This window comes from Gossypium arboreum, chromosome 3 (assembly GCF_025698485.1).
Source record: "Gossypium arboreum isolate Shixiya-1 chromosome 3, ASM2569848v2, whole genome shotgun sequence".
NCBI classification, from domain to species: Eukaryota; Viridiplantae; Streptophyta; class Magnoliopsida; order Malvales; family Malvaceae; genus Gossypium; species Gossypium arboreum.
The window spans coordinates 91,336,877-91,356,183 of NC_069072.1; the positions used below are offsets into that span (position 1 = coordinate 91,336,877).

A 19,307-nucleotide genomic window follows, 5' to 3' on the forward strand; every position below is an offset into this window, starting at 1 on the left:
TTACACAAATTTTACATTTTATTCAATTTAGTCCCTAAAATCAATACCAACATAACTTTCAAATTAGAACTCAAATTTTCAATTTAATTTCACTATAGTCCATTTAAGAGCTCTTGTTTACATTTCCACCAAAAATTTCATAATTTATGCAATTTAGTTCCTATTGAATAAAATTATAGTTTAACTTCACAATTTAGTCTCTTTTCACTCCTAAGCTTAAAATTAATCAATTTAGTACCTAAAACTTCAAGATATCATCAATGTAATCTTTCTAAAACTTTAATAATTCCAAAAATAACACACAAGTCAACTAGATTAAGCTCTCGGTATTTCAAAAATTACAATAAAAGGATTAAATTACACTAACCAATTAATGGTTTGAACCCTAAGATTTTTGGTCGATTCTTTGGCTTCTCTCTTTTCTTAAATCGATGCTTAGAAGAATGGAAAAGACAATGTCTTTCTATTTCTGCCCATTACCTTATTTTTATTACAATGTTATTTTTTATTTCTATTTTTATTTTTTGAAACAAATTCATTTAAATTCATGCCACTATCTTTCACTCTAACTTAAGAAGGTATAATTGCCTTATTAATCCATGCTCCATGATTCTTTTACCAGTTTTATAATTTAATCTTTGTACCTTAATTAATCACTAATTCGATAAAATTACCTATCCAAATATTTATGGTTTCGATTTATGGAAATAGGGTCTTAAAATCATATTTTTTGACACCATTAATTTTCGGGTCATTACAACCTCGTCACAATGTCGGCTAATAGTGAGTCAAGTCTTGACGTCGAGTGGCCTGAGGTCACGATGTGACATACTGTTTGGCAACTCACAACATGGAGGAAGTGACATCACGACGTTGACCCTGAAGTTTTTAAAACTTTGCAATTTGGTCTTATTTCATGCTCGGGTCAACAAAAGAGCTTTTGTAAGCTCAATTAAGGCTTGGATTTGATGGTGTATTATAATGTAAATTTGTTTATTATTTAATTGCATGTTTGAATAATATTTACTGTATAATTGACGGTAATTGCTCCGGAAATGAATGTGGAATCCTGTAACTCAGACCCGGCGATCGGGTCGGGCGAGAGGTGTTACAACTAGAGTTATCAAGGTAATTATTGTAAATCCTAAGGGATATAGATGTTTAGAGTTTAAATCCCTTAGGACTCTCATCTTGTAGATAGGCATAAATCTTGACCATCGATATAACTCAATCTATACCGTTGAATTTGGGGGAGCTCAACTATAAATGGTGACATTCTTTCTCATTTGTGACCACTCAATTGTAAGCCTTCAAAGCAATAGAATACTTTCAAGAGCATTTAGTCAAACACTTGGGGTGCGCTATTTTTCTGTGGCTTTTTGTTTGTTTGTAGCTTCTTTTGTCTTTCGAGTTTGCTTTTGCTTTGCTTCTACTTAGGTAGGATTTGAACCCAATAAATCGCCTAAGGTCACACAGTTTACCTGACCAAAGTATTAGCCTTGTGTCACTAGGAAATTATTCCCACATTAAAGCTTGAATTTTAGGCTTTTCAAAGACTAACTTAGATAATACAAAAAAAAAGTTGAAGTTCTAATGTGAAAATAATTGTCAAGTTTAGTGCCTAATTTAGACAAAAAAATATTCATATCCTAATGTGAGAATAATTGCTAAATTTAGGGTCTAACTTAGATAATAATAAAAAACTTAGACCCCAATATAAAATAAATTACTAAGTTCAAGTCTCAAAATATAGTTTAACCGAAAGGTTTATTATAAGTGTGGAATGGAAGCATACAGAGTTGTAATAATGAAAAGAATAGGTTATTTAACAATTTCACGGGTAAGAAAAAAGCAGCCAATATTATTTAATAATTAAAAAAGAAAATGAGAATAGGAGAGAGACGTGACAGAGGTTGAAATGAAACGGAAAGGGGAAATTTGTAAACGGGACCCACATAAAGAGGGGGTTGTCTTTTCCCCTTCCCTCACTTCACTTGCTCAATTTAAGTTGAAAATAAATTTTAAAAAGTTAAGCCTTTTTGTCGCCTTCCTCCCTCCCTTCCCGTTTAAATTTCATTTTATAGGCATTGATTTTCATCTCTTACACCATTAGCAAAGCATAAATATAAATATGTATTCCAACAATTACATGCTACCTTGAATATTCAAATATCTAAAACTTCAATTTTACTAAAGTTTTTATAAATTTAATTCAGTTAATATTTAAAATTTTGATTAATTTGATATCACTCTTTAACTCAATTGTAAATTTACTTAAAATTCTTATTTTTATAAAGAGTAAATATTATTTTCAAAAATATTTGTATCTTTTATATAAAATTTAAAAGAATACACTCATATAATTAAAAATAAATATTATTTTGAATTTAAATCGAAATACGAATCTCAATTGATTAGTTTACATCATCAATTAAACTGTTATTGTTTGGAGTAAATATATATATATATATATATATATATATATATATATATAGAAATTGTAAGATGAAGAGGTTGTGTTGTGTGAAATTTAAGTGATTACATTCTATTGTAGCAAAAATAGATAGATAGATAAATAAAATGAAGATGAGAAATGTGAATACCGTCGGACCATTTCGGCAACAATCTAGCCCTCCTATTAAATGAAAAATAAGTGTTAGCAACAAAGTGCTCGTACTACCAGGTGTAATGATCACAAAGCTGAAACAAGAGGGGCCCTCTTGGGACACCTCCACATATAAAATAAAAGAAGCAGTCAAAATACAAACAATTTCGACAAGATACTGGACTCTCCCTAAAAATTTAGATTTTTATATGTTTTAAAATTGTTAGAATTTTATTAATTTTTAAATCAGGTGGAGGTAACTAAACAGGAATTTCAACAACCAATTTCGTAATAATATTTTTCTTTCTAAATAAAAACATTTTTTATATATTTTTAAACAACTTGGATTTTTTGGAAACACACATAATAATTAGATTTGACATGTAATTACACATTGTGGTATGTTTGGGTAATTACTTTAATTAATGAGTTTAATTGAATTAAGTATGCATGGAACACACCAATTACTCTCCGATTCTTAAAGAAAATTATAACAATTGGAATAATTATGTGAGTAATTACAAATATTTATACTTGAATCTTATTACTCGGTCACTTTTCAAATATACATGAATATAATTTAAGCTTAAAAGATATTATTATATAATAATATTTTAATTTTGGATATATATTTTATTTTAAAATATAATTATATATTATTTTACTTGTCTTTTTCAAATAATCTAAAAGTTTTAATGAGGAGGTATAAGTAGGGTGTTCAAATTTTGGTTCAAACCGACTATATTAACTAAAATATTTCAGTTCAATTAATTTTTTTAAAAAATTCGATTTGGTTAATACTAATTTAATTCAGTTAACTGTTTGATATAAGTTTTCATGCACTATTTTAACCTTCTAAATAATTAACTAAATTACTTATTATTTATTATTAATTATTTATACTTGACAGAGAACCAATCAATAATAATAATGAGTATATGTTTAATTGTTAAAAAGATAATAAGTCAACAAATATAAATTACTAAATTAACTACATAAATTTGATCAAATTTTATCTTTTTATTATTTTTATTAATAATTAATGCACTGTCAAATACTTTCTTAAACTTATATATTACATATGATGACAATATAAGCTTCCAACAAAAACAGAGCTTAGAAAAGACTTTAATTTATTCAACATGTTAAAAGTGGCTATCAAAATTTTCAAAAGAATACAAAAATTTCTAAGGGCATATTCTTAAATATTTTGATATTTCAAAATATCTAAGCATACGTACATACAAATTTTGGTATTTCAAAATTTCTAAAGAGCATATCACTAGCTATTTTGGAATTAGAAAAATTCAAAAGAAATACCAATAATTTTATGGAGAATCATTAAAATTTGGTATTTATAATAAAAAATTTGTATATTAAAATCATGTTACCGAACTTTTATCAAGATTTCTAATGAAATACCGAAATTTTAAGCGCAAATCTTTAGATATTTTGGCATATACCACCATTTCTAAGAGATATTAATATTTCTATAGAACCTTGTTAGAAATTTTTATATATCAAAATAATGTTACCCAAGCCTTTACCAAGATTTCTAATGAAATAACAAAATTTTTAAGTGCATATCCTTATATATGTTAGTATTATATCCTTAGATATTTTTAAATATATACCACAATTTTACTTAGGGAATACCACAATTTCTATGAAATCTCATTAGAAATTTTGGTATACCAAAATCACATTACCCAAGCCTTTATCAATATTTCTAACGAAACACCAAAATACCTATGTGCGTATCCTTAGATATTTTGGTATATACCATAATATCTATAGAACCTCGTCATGAATTCTGGCTTATCAAAATCATGTCACCCAAGTCTCTACCAAAATTTCTATACACATACCCTTAGATATTTGAGTATATACCATAATTTTTAAAGAAACTCGTTAAAACTTTTGGTATACCAAAATCCTAATTTATAAGTCTATATCAAAATTTCTAACAAAATGTCAATATTTATAATAGTATATCATTAAATATTTTGATACATGTATACCCAAATCAGGATTTATAAGTTATAACTCAACTTTTAACGAAATACCCAAATTTATATTATAAGAAATATCTCCAATTGATTCAAAATTATCAAACGTGGTGATGCTTTAGTCAAAAATCTAATAATTAAAATTATCGTGTCGTAAGAAAAAATAAATAAAAGAATCGAATCTAGTTGGGAAAGAAAAAAAAATTATTTTATTGAATGTCTTCGCTCATCTTGTTTTGATGACCTTATAAGAAAATAATTTTTTATCGTATTAAATTCTACTCTTCCTTTCCCAAGTTCATTCTCGAGGGAACTCCATTTTATTTAAAACATTTCGTTGGGTTCCTTCTGATCAACTTATTTTCTAATCTCATTGGAAACCATATAAAACAATGTATATGTTAGTCGATTTGTAATGAAAACATCAAATTTCAAAACATTATTCATTAATTACATAATTTTATATATTTTTCAATATCAGAATTTTGCATTTACAATAAAACGAAGAAAATTATATAGTTTTTGGTAATTTAATTAAAAATTAAATATAGATATAATGAAACATGATAATAAGAAAAAATATTACCAAAATACGAAATAACAATTTTATAACTAAATATTTTGGTTGATACCAAAATTTCTTAGGACAAAAAGTATTCTACATAAATATCCATATATTTTGGTATATACCATAAATTTTAAGGTGATATCAGAATTTCTAAGGTAATTATTAAAATTATTGTATATAAAAAAATATAAGCACATCCTTATATATTTTGGAACCTAAAAATTTTGGTATATTTATATGGAAAACCAATATTTATATGGAACCTGAAAAATTTTGGTATATTAATATCATATTACCCAAGCCTTTATTAAAATTTCTAACAAAAACACCATAAAATATTTTAGTACATTTCACGGTTGCTAAAGAAATACCACAAATTTTATGAAATCTCGTTAGAAATTTTGGTATACCAAAATTATGTATCCCAAGCCTTAACTAAAATTTCTAACAGAACACCAAACTTTTAATGCATGTATCTTCAGATACTTTGGCATATATCACAATTCTAAGGGAATGCCACAATTTCTATGGAACCTTATTAGAAATTTGAAATACCCAAACCTCTATCATGATTTCTAACAAAACATCAATATTTTTAAGTGCATATCAAAATTTCTAATGAGGTATTTTAATATATCAAATCCTGATTTACAAGCCTAAATCATTTTGATATATACAAAATCTTGTAATGGAGTTCCAAAATTTCTAATAGCACCTCCTTATAAGTTTTGGTATATACCACAATCTTTATAAATTTTATACGAAAATTTTAATTTTATGATTTAAGAAATGAGTTTTGTTATTCCATAATAGCAAAATCGTAACAAAATAGTGGTGATACCACATGTTTTTAAGACTGTTGCCTTGTAATCTAGATGAAATTTTGCCTTGTTTGTTTACATGCATTTAATACATTTTGAAATCATTATTTTCATACAGCTGAACTAATTAATAAACAACACTAAAATCGAAATAACATTGAGCAAATATCGTTTTATACACCGCATTATAATAACATAACCAAAAAAAAAAAAAAAAACATCCCAAATTGGTCCAGACCCAAATTCATTCCCCTCATTTTCAAGTATATCGGCAATGGATACTCACCATTTGGTCCAAATTCAGATGACCATTTTTGATATAGCAAATCTTAGAATTAATATCCTCATGGTGTTAATTGGTCGGTCGGATTCATTATGGTATAATCAGACAAGGAAACCAAAGTATTTTGCTAAAGACTGGCAGGAAAACTAGAAATGTCAATGATTAACAAATTGCAAACATGTTTTAACCTCCCATGCCACAACCTTGACGGAGTACATCATAAATTGATGAACTCAGTGTGCTCGCAATTCTCATAGCATTTCCTAACAGATTCAGGATTGAATGGCACTTTCTTCTCTCTCACAAAACATTTATTGTCAGTTGCAGTAGAACTCACACACATGGGGGAATACAGGAATCAGCATGTTTTCCATCCCCTATTACCAATCATATTTGTATAATTCGGTAAATTACCCAAATCTACATTGACTAGATCTAAAGACATACCCACCTCAAGAAGGGCACCAAGTTGTAATAGGTTCTGAAGCCTTTCTTCCACTGTGGCCGAGAAAAACCTCTTATCATCATAGCAGAGATGTTTTCTTTTCATAGATGCCATCTACAAAGCTGAACTAGAAAACGACCCAAGAATATAAACCTCGAGTGATCCAGACAAAGAGTAGCAAATAAATGGTTTAATGCAATGAATTTCTACTTAATACTTTAATTTTAATAAGAATAATAAAAAGATGTTACAAACTGGCCTACATAAAAACTTAAATTAAAATGAGTTACTAAAACTAACAGCAATTACCAAATAGCAAAGAACTAAATTCATCAAACGGGGAAAAAGTTGGAAACATAAACCCTAAACAAAAAATCTCACATTTAAGCAAATAGAAAGTGAGCAAATCACAACATATGTATACCAGTTGGAGATTTGATTACTTCTTTTCTGAGTTTCTTGTGGAGTTTGTGGTCAGATTGTCACGATAACCCAATTGGATGGAGGCAAGAAAGGGTCGCGCATCTTGCCTGTATCATGCTAGAAAGCCAATATAGTAAGAAAAACAACAAAATTTATACTAAGAAATACCGTAAAATTATTACATATGAATCATTTTCAAGGAAGAAACTAAAATTGAAGAGTACAAATTTGAAATCACTTATTGGAGAATCAAAAGAGTACTACGAAAAAAAGAGTGTGGCAAAATAGGAGGTGGTGTCGAAGTAATTGGTGGAGCTTGTGGTTGGATTGGCGAGATAACACAATTCGCCATCTGAGATGTGATATGGGAGGAAGCCAACATCGTAAGAAAATGGAAAAAAAAAATAAGTCAAATAAAAACTGAATAGTAAAAAATTTGAAATCACTAACTTGAGAATTGAGAGTGTCCTGAAAAGAAAAAAAAAGGAGTGCATGGCGTAATAGGTAGCGGCATTGAAGTAATTAGTAGAGCATGTAGTGAGAAAGGAGCTGATAATGGAGTTGGTAGGCAACAGTTCGTTGGAGAGGTTGGAGCTGCTTGAAGGGAAAGAGATGTAAATGTTGTGGCTAGTGAAGAAACCCTAAACATTGGTTATTATTGTATGAGAACAAAACGTTGTGTTCTGTTTTTGATGGTTCCCCCCCACCCCAAAAAAAAAAAAAAAAATTGTTTAATATATTAAAATCCCACGCACCTCCAGACCAATATTTCAAAGGAAACAATGTTAGAATTTTGGTATTTTCCAATATTTCTAATTTCTACCTTCAACTACTCATTCAAAATATATTCGTAGTTACTCTTCTCAGCTACAAAAACAAGGGAAAACCAAAATTTTCATTCATCAATTTGGTGGAATTTCAACACTCGACAACCAATTTAGGTAGGAAGAAGAATACACGATTAGGTACGAATACTTAAATCCTAAATCTTAAGATTAATATTTGATTTTAACCAACTATTTTTATGTAAGTATGCAATACATATGTATGTGTGCAAGTATATATGTATTTCGTAAAGTATATACGACCATACCATGTAAATAAGACCTACACTAGAGAAAGTAGACCATGGAAAACTAATTTTGTTTGCATACTGCTCATGCATAACTAGAACCTATATTATACCTTATTCTTTCCACCTTGTTCTTCACATTCTAACTCTTTTTTTTGTATTCTACTTTCTCCGTGGTCGTCTTTTGTTTGAAAGGCTTCTTCTCTGAATCCAAAAGTTTTGACCACTCTGGCCAACTTTCAACATACCTCATTCAAAAGAATATAAACAGTTACTAATATACATATAATCAGCATCAATGGTTGTATATAAAACTCGTCAATAAACCACCAATAAACATAGAATTTCTCAAAACTTCAACTCACATGTACGTGCAATTTCTGTTTCTCCTTACTTTTCTCTTGACATTTCCTTCTTGGGCACTTGCACTACAAAAAGACCATAAATTATCTTTATGGAATTTCTAAAACCTTAAGCATTTATTATCAGCATAATCCTAAATGGATACCTATTTCACAATGATAACAAATAATGTAACTTCCGCATAATGTAAATATGATGATACTGGTTTCTGCACTTTCTTCGACGTTCCACTTGCCATTACAACCTATATTGATAATACAAAAAACATCAAGACATATGCAGAGCTCTAACAAAGATGGAAAGATGGATTAAACAGAATCGAAAAAGCAAGGATTAAACATTCATGTAGTCTGGAAGCCATCCAGATTGAGTTCAAACCATCTAGATGACATTTTTGGAAAAATAGGATAGAACCTAGCAATTTATCATCCATCTGAATGGGAAGTTTGCCATCTGGAAAGCCATAGACCCTAGACAATCGTATCTTTAAACTACATAATCAGATCTCACGATTAACTCAACAAAGAATCTTTAAACCACGCATACAGTAACTAAATAGCTATAAAGACCAAAAAACAAGCTGATTTATCGACAATCAAATACAAATAACTTCAACAACTATGTAGCTTTACAATATGTACTAGTTACAATTTAAAAGGGTATAACCAAAACACCCCCACACTTACACCAACAAAATATTTCATTTCAAATAGTACGGAAAAGCATATATTCAACATCAATTAATTATAAAGGTCCTACATCAACAATAGGGTATAAAATTTACAACCACAAAACTATGTAAAAAATTTCAAGACATCAAAGAACGTATCATAAGATAGAATTAAACCATTACAAGCACGCATCGCAATTACAAATGGTGAGACTCAAACATAGTTACTAATACATTGACTAAAAAGAACAAATTATTATTTTAATGTAACATTATAATTGTTATTGTAAATTCATTATTTGTCCTTGATTAAGATAAAAATATCCACGAGTTGTAGTAGTCATGCATAAAAGGAAAAATTCCCATTGGATTAGATTTGATGGTCAATATCATAATTATATTTACATTAATAATTTGTATCATACAAGTGTTAATAAATTTGGTATATGTTACTTTTCATTTCTATTATGATATGTAGCGTCCAAAATTATGAGATTGTCACTAAAGAAATGGTGGAAATGCTATTTGAGTACATAATTATATACTTAATATTTTGAAACTTACACTCCATATACTTGGACATAAAATATATGAAATCTTGAAAACAAAGAAACTATAATCATGTTGGGTACACAATTATATACTTTCATTCACCCAAATACGAGTAGCATAGCTAGCAAATACTATCAATAAATTATTTAGTATTCTTAGTTTGCTACTATTTACTATCCTTTAATGACAACCTTTATAGGTCTCTGAGTTCTTAATTTTGGTTATTGTTAACTATCCTTTAACAAAAGTCCATGCCTGAAACTCAACGCTAGTCAACAAGAATTTGTTCATTTCTGAGTTATGATTCTAGGAGAAACTTTGTAAAGGCAACAATTAACAAAAAAATTAATTAAAGGAAACAATCAAGTACTAAACATGCTATAATTTCAAAAGGGAAAAAGAAAAGGGAAGGTGCCATGAGTTTCAAATAGAGACACGAACTTAAGATATGTTGGAGCTTTGCACCAGAACGGAGTGTCGAACAGGGCCGGAGCGGGATAATAGGTGGCGACAGAAGGTGAACCCGAAGCGGGAGGAGGTTTGGCGGCGAAGAAACTAAGAGAATAAAATGCGAAGGACTGTTAAAATTTCTGGTCGCATCGGAGAGTCGAACGTCGTTGGAGTGCGGGATAATAGGCGGTGACGGAAGGCGAATTCGAAACAGGGGAGGTTTGGCTGTGAAGAGAGGAGAACAAATGAAGATTTTTGGGGCAGTTCAAATTCTTAGTCACGCCGGAGTTTTATCGGCATAGGAGTGTGGGAAACAGGTGGCGAAGGAGAAACCGGGGGAGTTAGGCAGTGAAGAAGACAAGAGAAGAAAGACAAGACTTTATTTATTTATTTTTTTAACCAAAATGAAAGGGTTAGGGTAAATTTTATGTATAACCGGTCATTACCGGTTCTAAATTCTTTTTAATTTTTTTCTTTTTTCAATGGTCACGATCTAATCAAGGTTAATGTAACAGCCGGGTTACTTTTTTCCCCTTTTTTTTAAGCTTCCCATAAGCTTGTATTAAGAGTTCATCTTCAGTTTTGCTACTTTTAAGAGAATGTTGGATTTAAAATTATAATGTATTCAGTCAAACATAATCATAAAGTAATTATATTTTTTAACCAAGAATTTTTATGATTATTCAATTAATTTGTACTATCCGAACACGTCACATATATTGTTTTGTTTTCTAAATTTTTATTTTTGTAATTTTTTAAGACTTTTAAATTTTATCATGCGACACATATTCATTAGTTGAGAATTTTCACAGTATCAAAAATTAGCCAAAACCTATAATGAAAGAATATTTAGATTCAAATAAGGATAATTTAAAAGTTAATATAGATATAAGATATGTGAAATATGCTAATACATGTCTATAGGTAGAATTAGAGCAACAAAATGATATTTTGTATTAAAAAACATTTGTTTTTTTTTTCAAATATTGCTATTAAACATACAAAATTGAATTATATTTTCAAACTCTCCCGATAGTTAGAAAAAACTTCCTAACATTGATGAAAAATACACTAATTCCTCCAGATTTATTTATTAATTAAATTTTAGATTAAAATAAATTTATTCTTTATATTACTTATTATTTTCGCTCTTTTTAATTTAATAATTTTCAATTAAAATTATAAATAGATCATTATTTAAATTAAATTATAAATTATACAATATTCATGTCTCAGTTAATACTTAATAATTGCAAACCTGCAAAGTCTTTTTTGTGTACATAAAATTATAAATGAAATATAACTCTACTTAGAATTTAAAACTCCTTTAGATAAAACACTCTTATTAAATTATGACACCTTTAATATAGGTTGAAAGGGAATATAAGTTTCTGAATTTTGGCGAAAAAATCAATCAAATTCTTTTGTGAAAAACACATTTAATTAAACTCTCAAATTAAATTAATTAAAATTTTTTACCAACCTTTTTACAACACTAACGCGATTTCCTTTTATTTTTTTCTAACGTGGCATGCCACATTAGCACCATTTTTCATGTCAGCATGCTACATCAGCATCATTTATCATGTCAGCAAAATTAACGATCAAACCAATCAATTGATGATTTTTGTTAACGAAAGGGCCCAGTTGATTTTCAGGGAGTCATTAAGGGCTCAATAGGATGAACTTTTTTCCCAATGGCCTAATTGCATTTTTATTTTTTTTACAAGGTTTTTTTTTACCCTTAAGCCTATTTTAGGCTTTTCTTACATTAATAATATAAAAAAATTAATTCCAAAATAGTATGTCAATATAATTATCTACCAAAATGGTATGTTTAGGGAGGTGGTGTCTTTCTCATAAGCGACACTACAATTTTTTTAAATAAATTTTATTTTTAAAAAAATTATTATTTTATTAGTAGTGCCATGTACATTGGTTGCACCACTTTTATACCATGACATACAATTAAAAAATACGGGTCAATTTTTTATAGCATGGTCCCCATGTAAATAAGGGTCCGGAAGTGAGAAAAAAAAATAGGGAAAGAAAGGAGAGGAAGGAGAAGAAATAAAAGAGAAGTAGAAGAAGAAAAAAAAAAAGATGTATTATTGTAGTAAATAATGTTTTTTTAATTTAAAGGGTTTAGTTATATTTTGTATGTTGTTATTAATTATCATAAATTGTTTCTGTTTAATGTTCATGGTTTAATTTTTTTTATGAATGTATTTTTTGTTTTTTATAATTATTTTGTTAGTAATTTATGATTATGTTATGATTTGTTTGTGTTTAGTTTAGTGTTTTGTGAATTTTTATTAATGTAAATTTTTTTTTGGTGAAAAGAACATGAACAGGAATGCAACTTTAAAAGGCTTTAAGATAAGCTAAAAGCTTGATCCTATTGGATGGATGTAGCCACCACATCAGGAGAGACTTCAAAAATCAAGAGGGAGGTCTCCCAAGAGAGGCTGATCTTCACTAGCTTGTCAACAACTAGATTATACTCTCAAGGAACATACATGATTTCCCACTGTCCTTCAAAATTATTTTATAGTTATTTTGTTAATAACTTATAATTAGGTTATAAATTGTTGTGTTTAGTTTAGTGTTTTGTGATTTTTTATTAATGTAAATTTATTTTTAAAATTATTTTATAGTTATTTTATTAATAATTTATGATTAGGTTATAAAATGTTAGTGTTTAGTTTAGTATTTTGTAATTTTTATGAATGTAAATTTTTTATAGTTATTTTATTAGTAATTTATGATTAGATTATAAATTGTTAGTATTTAGTTTAGTGTTTTGTAATTTTTATGAATGTAAATTTTTATAATGTAAATTTATTTGTTTTTATTTATCGACAATTTTATTGATTTATTGAAATATTGATTAAATTTGTTTTATATAATTTTATAGGTTGTTTGAAAGAAACTAAACAAGTATGTTTCTTTCTTTTGTCAATTCGTATGTTTTTTATATTTAGATATTTTATGTTTATTTTAATATATTATTATTGTAAACTAACATAAATTTTTTTATTATAGATAAAATATGAAAAATTATGAGATATTTTTTATTTTTTTTTACTGTGTTTTTGTTACTCACGTATTTCTTGTGTTTTTTTGTTTCTCAAATTCTAAATTATTTCTTGTGTTTTTGTAACAAATTAAATGAATTATTTTTTTACTTGTAGATTTGCAACAATTGGGTTTTTTTTTATTAATAATGATAATCACATATCAAGTACTATTAATGAGATGGTAAACAATTTGTTATTTGTTACTCACGTCATTTACAGAATTAAATTAGATTTTATTAACTATTTTGCTAGTTTAATAATGTCAAGGCCTGTACCGCGCATTGAAGGGCCGTGTTAATAGTGTAGGCTTTCTGCTAGATGAACGTCTAATGCCATACTTAAAGTTAGCTGGATTCGGATCAGCGGTATTGATCCGGACCTTTGATCTGTGATACGACTTATTATCAACTTTGGTCGAGCGATGATGTCTAGAGACCCGCATATTTCATTTGTCATATGGGGAGTGCACCATCACTCTACAGGATGTTGCACTGCAACTTAGACTCTCTATCAACGGGAATGTGGTCACGGGCGTAAGTTCGATCTCTATGTAACACCTCCTAACCCTAAACCGTCACCGGAATAGAGTTACGAGGCATTACCAGACTTATACACTAGCATTTATACAAAACTGAGACATAAATTTTCGTATTAAATTGAAACTTCTCAAATTACACTATAAAGTCCCTAATATGGGTCTACGGGGCCCGATACATACTTTAGAAGTAATTCGGGATTAAACCGGCAACTTTGGAAATTTTACATTGAAGATAGAGGTACACGCCCGTGTGGCTTGGGACATGGCCGTGTGGCCAGCCCGTGGGGTTCCTATGACCGTGGGGCCAGGCCGTGTGACATAAATAGAGAGCCACACGGCTTGAGCACACGCCCATGTGACTTAGCCGTGTGAAAACATGATTTTTGACCATTTTTAAGCTATTTTTACATGCTAAACACATCTAATTCACGCCCAAACATTTACTAATAGTTCTTAAATCAAATATCATTCATTATACTTCAATACCTTTTAAGGATTATGTTCCACAATTCATATCGAAATTATACTACATTATCATACTAGTCAAACTCATGTAAGTTTAACTTCCAAAATATGCATATTTCATACCATGTTTCAACATCTTTCATGCTCATTCTTATCATTTACAAAATAAAATCTTATCAGCCTAGGTACATGCCAATTTACCAAAAGAAAGATACTTCACCACTTTGAGTTCGGGATTGGCTTGGATGTTGAGTTCTTAACTTTCTTTCGTACCTAATACTGCGTACGGAAAAACAAACCGTACACTGAATATACACTCAGTGGTATTTCTATAAACCAATACTTAACATGCATTTAAAACATAACTATAAATTCTAACAATAAAAACTTTATAAATTACCATTCAATTATTCTTAAATTACAATAACACTTACTAATAAAATCGTATTCAATAAGATCATACAGTAACAACAGTATCTTTTAGTGCTCAGTATAGTAGTTTATCCCTTACATTCATTGTACATCTCTTCCCTATAGTTAAACAATTCATGTATATTTATATTTCATGTCTTTCGATAACTTAAACATTTGTAAATCAATCACAGTCACTTAATCGATATCAGACAGTCTTCAGTACTTTCATTTACCCCTATTAACATCACTCAGACTTAAACGGATACGCGGATCCAACCCACACACCGGGGATAATATACAGTGTTTCATCGGCCGAAATCGGAATACACCATAGGATAAAAGTAACAGTAACAGTAACAGTCATAATCAGGTACGAAGTACCTCTTCAGAATGAATCCGGAACAGTCACAATAGTCGACACATATAGTGTCTCATCGACACACAGTCGGAATATCCCTGAACACTTCCAATCCTATGGCATTCCAATTGTATCCAACTAGCCCGACACTGTTAATAGGATATTCAAATTGTTTCATTTCAATATAGAAGTAGTACAGTTTCCATCATATCATTTATTGTACATTCTAACTATTAAAAATAACAATTACAATGTATTAAATCATTAAGCATAATTTATAGAAATACAAACCGAAATTCTCGGGTTTATTCGATATCCTCGTTCACTTTCTCCTTTCTATTTTTCGATGATGTTTCCGGTGCTACGTTGACTACATAAAATTTAACATTTAAAATTATCAATATATGTTATTTAATAACACACTCTTTAATTTCCATGTAACTTTTACTATATTTCCAATTAGGTCCTACCACCATAACCATTCTTTTTCTTCAAATAACCTTATAAATTTTATTTTATACCTACTTTAAATACAAGTTTCAACTCTTAATATTCAATATAAAACATCAATTCTAAAATTTAAACAATTTAATCCCTATTATAACAAAACTTATATATATCTTTACAATTCAATCCTTCTCTCACTTCTAACTTGAATTTCTATCAATTAAACCAATAATTCTTCCATTCACTCAACTTAATCAACACCTAAAAATTCATTAACTTTCTAAATTTCAAAAAAATTCAAATAGTATTTCTTCCTAAGATTCCATAGACACCAAAATTACAAGAAAATTGATTAAATTGACTTACCACTTAAACCTTGAACCTTAAAACCCTATTTTTCCTTTCTTTTTCTTTCCCTTTTTCTTTCTTTCTTTCCATGTTCTGTTTCGTCCTTCTTTCTTTCCTTTTCTTTATTTTATTTCTTTATTCTTTTATTATTTCTTTTATTATATTATTAACTATTATATTATTATAATTATTAATTTCTTAAATAATAAGTAAATACATTTATTTACATACATTTGTACCAATTATAATAATACAAATGTATTTATACTTACCACACACTTGTCACATAAGGCTTATTTGCTAATTTAGTCCTTTGACTTTTCTATAGTTAATAATTAAACCTTCACACTTTATTCAATTTAGTTTATACTCTTAATTAACCCTAATTAAGCTAAATTTACTTAATTAAAATCTAATTAACCTCTCACTTAAATTCATAAATATTTCTAATAAATATTTAGGAATCTAATTTTCAGAATCGAAGACCCAAAAACTCACTTTTCCAATGACCTTAAAATTTGGGTCGTTACACTCTAGGCTGGCAACCCTTTGCTATAACTTACTTGAACGCTTGCCCAGTGAGGGAAAATTTACGAGTTTGAGGTTTTCATGGATAAAGGTCAATTTCGAGCATTTATTGAGTACTGCAAGTGAATGGGAGGTGATGCACACCGTTCGAGCTTACATTATGCACATTATAGGGGGTGTACTCATGCCGGATGCAAACGACAACAAGGTCCACTTGATGTACTTGCCCCTATTATTTGATTTGCATAACATCTGTTCGTATAGTTGGAGGTCCGTAGTGTTTAGCTATGTTGTATCGCGAACTTTCTCAGATGACAAATTCTTCTGCGGTGGACATAGGTGGATGCCTCATATTGCTGCAGTCTTGGACGTTTTACCAGATGTCATTCTTGGCATCGATTAATCACCAATCATATGTATTTCCACTTGTGAATATGTGATGAATTTTTACTCATTATAACAATTAGTTGACTTTTTTTTATGATATTATTCTAACAATTTGTCTTCGTAGATAAAACACTTATCCGAGTATCGGTAGGTTATACATGGTTCTGATATACCGTCTAATGATTCAAAATCATGCTGGAGAGGGGGTAAGTTTTTCCAATAATCATGACATTTTATTATTTTATCTTATTTGACCTGCGTTAATATAACCATGTTATGAACTGTGTAGTTCATTTGGATGTCGTATTCTATCCTAGAAATTATGGTGGTTATACCCTCGTCTGCCATGTCCACTCAAACCTATAGTGTATTAACGCACCAATTATCAATTTCCAAACAGTGAAGTGGCATCATGGTGATAGAGTACTCCGGCAGTTCGATTGCATACAGTATATCCCAACACTGCTAGTAAAGTTGGGGGACATCCACGAGATTAATAAGATGAGGAAACATTGAAATGATTGGGCGGAAGTTCATGAAAAATATATTGTAATATAGAAAAATCGATTGGGGCGAGTACCTCAGATGGATCGTGCTTTAGATTTGCAGCCCTCGTTAGAGTACATACAGCGGTACTCTGAGATGGAAAAACCATTTCTGTTTGGTGGATGGTCGATGGTAGTCCCTCCGCACATGACACGATTTGGGCAACCTTCTCATCCGTTCCACATTCGCCTCCTGTACCCGAGCCAGAGGCAGAGCCAGAGTTACACTCTGGGGATAATTCTTATCATCCAGACTTGGGAGGCGATGCCTATTTCCCAAGCTCGTCAAGCCATGGATATCATTCAGAATTTGATATCTTCACTTCTCCTGACTTGTATCCACCTCAGTATTCTACTCTTCCTGGCTCGTATTCGTCGATGGCGTTTAAGGCATATGATTTTTTATTTATGTTTCGCACACCCCTACATGCGGGTGAAGTTAACATTGATCGTCACAAATCACTCGCAACGTGAATGTCAACCTCCACAAAAATATACCCCTAAGACCACACCATCAAACAATAGAGGTTTTTGTAATTTAAATAGTCAACTTTGTATTTATTTAATGACTTTTTTGCCTCCACAAAAAATTTAAGTTATTAATCTTATGTGCATGTCATTTTAGTTATTAATTTTAGGGGTTTTTTGTATTATTTACGTAAAAAAAGCCTTATTTAATTCTAAAAAAATATAAACGCAACAAACTTTAGACTAACTTTGTAATTCAAATTAGACTAATTACAACAATTTTTAGATCCAATCCTCTACATGTAGTGAATATAATTAATGTAGGCATTTACTCTGATTAATAGGGGTTGATCAACATTTGAATTCCTACCCGATCGCGACGATTGTCCAAAATGGTAGTTTTAGTACGAGCATTTACTCTGATTATAACCGGTTAATCTGCATACTCCACATAACGTCCCGTCAGATTTCTTCCTAATGTTCATTTTATTATAGATTCTGGATAATTGCGGATGATCTTTCAGATTCCTACGTAACCCTTTGTCTGGGATAAACTCGAAAGTCGTTGGAGGTACCTCCTATGCAGACAGGTCAGGCAGGATGGCAACTCGTTCTCCCAGACACGCAACATGCGCTCGAGGATGTATACCTCATCGATAAATTATTCAACATTGGGCGAGACTTTAGCACAAGTTGCCACGACATGTGCACAGAGATAATGAAGTATCTAGAACCTCATGTAATTGCACCGTCTATTTCAGAGATCAACTCTATAGGACTTAGGTGGTATACCGAGTCGATGACCGATTGTCCCTGTAACTCAAAACGTTTCATTATGTCGTGAATATATTTCTACATTCATCGACTTCACCATCCAACGATTTGCAACCATTGTATTCCTGACATCTTTAAAAAACACGTGTCCCGCCTCCATCTGGTTGACTTGTTGCTGCTCCATTCTTGGCATCAACATAGCCAACTTATAAAATGTAGCTGAAAAGACAAGTGAAATCGAAAGATGTCATATTTTCATCAACATGGAGTTAACCCCCTTCGCCAAGTTAGTGGTCATATGACCATAGTAAAAGCCCTCGTCAAAAATTTGAGTCCATTTCCACGACTCCATAGTACCTAACCATTGTTGGAAAAGTGTGTTCGTGTGACCCTCCATGTCACTCTCAAGTCGAGTTATCTTTTACCGAAAAATGTATTGTTCTAGCTCGTACACTGTGTATGTATTAAGAAAATATAAGTTACAGTTTCGCTCTAAAACATTTGGTTATATATTGAAAAGATAAGGTTATCATTTGCCCATTCTCACAACTTGTCTCCGCCAGTCTGTATTTTTATAATCTCAGTGGAAGTTAGCCGTAATATGCTAGATGCAGTAAATAGATCTCCATGGCACACCAGAACGTCTAATGGCGACAATTAATCATTTCTCTCTATTGAAGATGATGCAAATATT

General features: G+C 30.0%; 1 long non-coding RNA gene across 14 annotated transcripts; it reads right to left on the reverse strand.

The window, feature by feature from the left end:
• Window positions 1-6,408: 6,408 nt before the first annotated feature.
• LOC108454435 (uncharacterized) lies at window positions 6,409-10,675 on the reverse strand. Of its 14 annotated transcripts, none has more exons than XR_008280167.1 (8): window positions 10,253-10,675; window positions 8,735-8,833; window positions 8,592-8,654; window positions 8,340-8,462; window positions 7,605-7,748; window positions 7,419-7,506; window positions 7,156-7,261; window positions 6,409-6,853 (listed from the first exon to the last, which is right to left on the reverse strand). It is a non-coding gene; the product is annotated as an uncharacterized LOC108454435 (long non-coding RNA). The 14 variants fall into 14 exon arrangements; XR_008280166.1 differs by having other exon boundaries at window positions 7,156-7,271; window positions 7,416-7,506; XR_008280168.1 differs by having other exon boundaries at window positions 6,409-6,858; window positions 7,156-7,271; window positions 7,416-7,506.
• Between the last annotated feature and the right edge of the window lie 8,632 nt (window positions 10,676-19,307).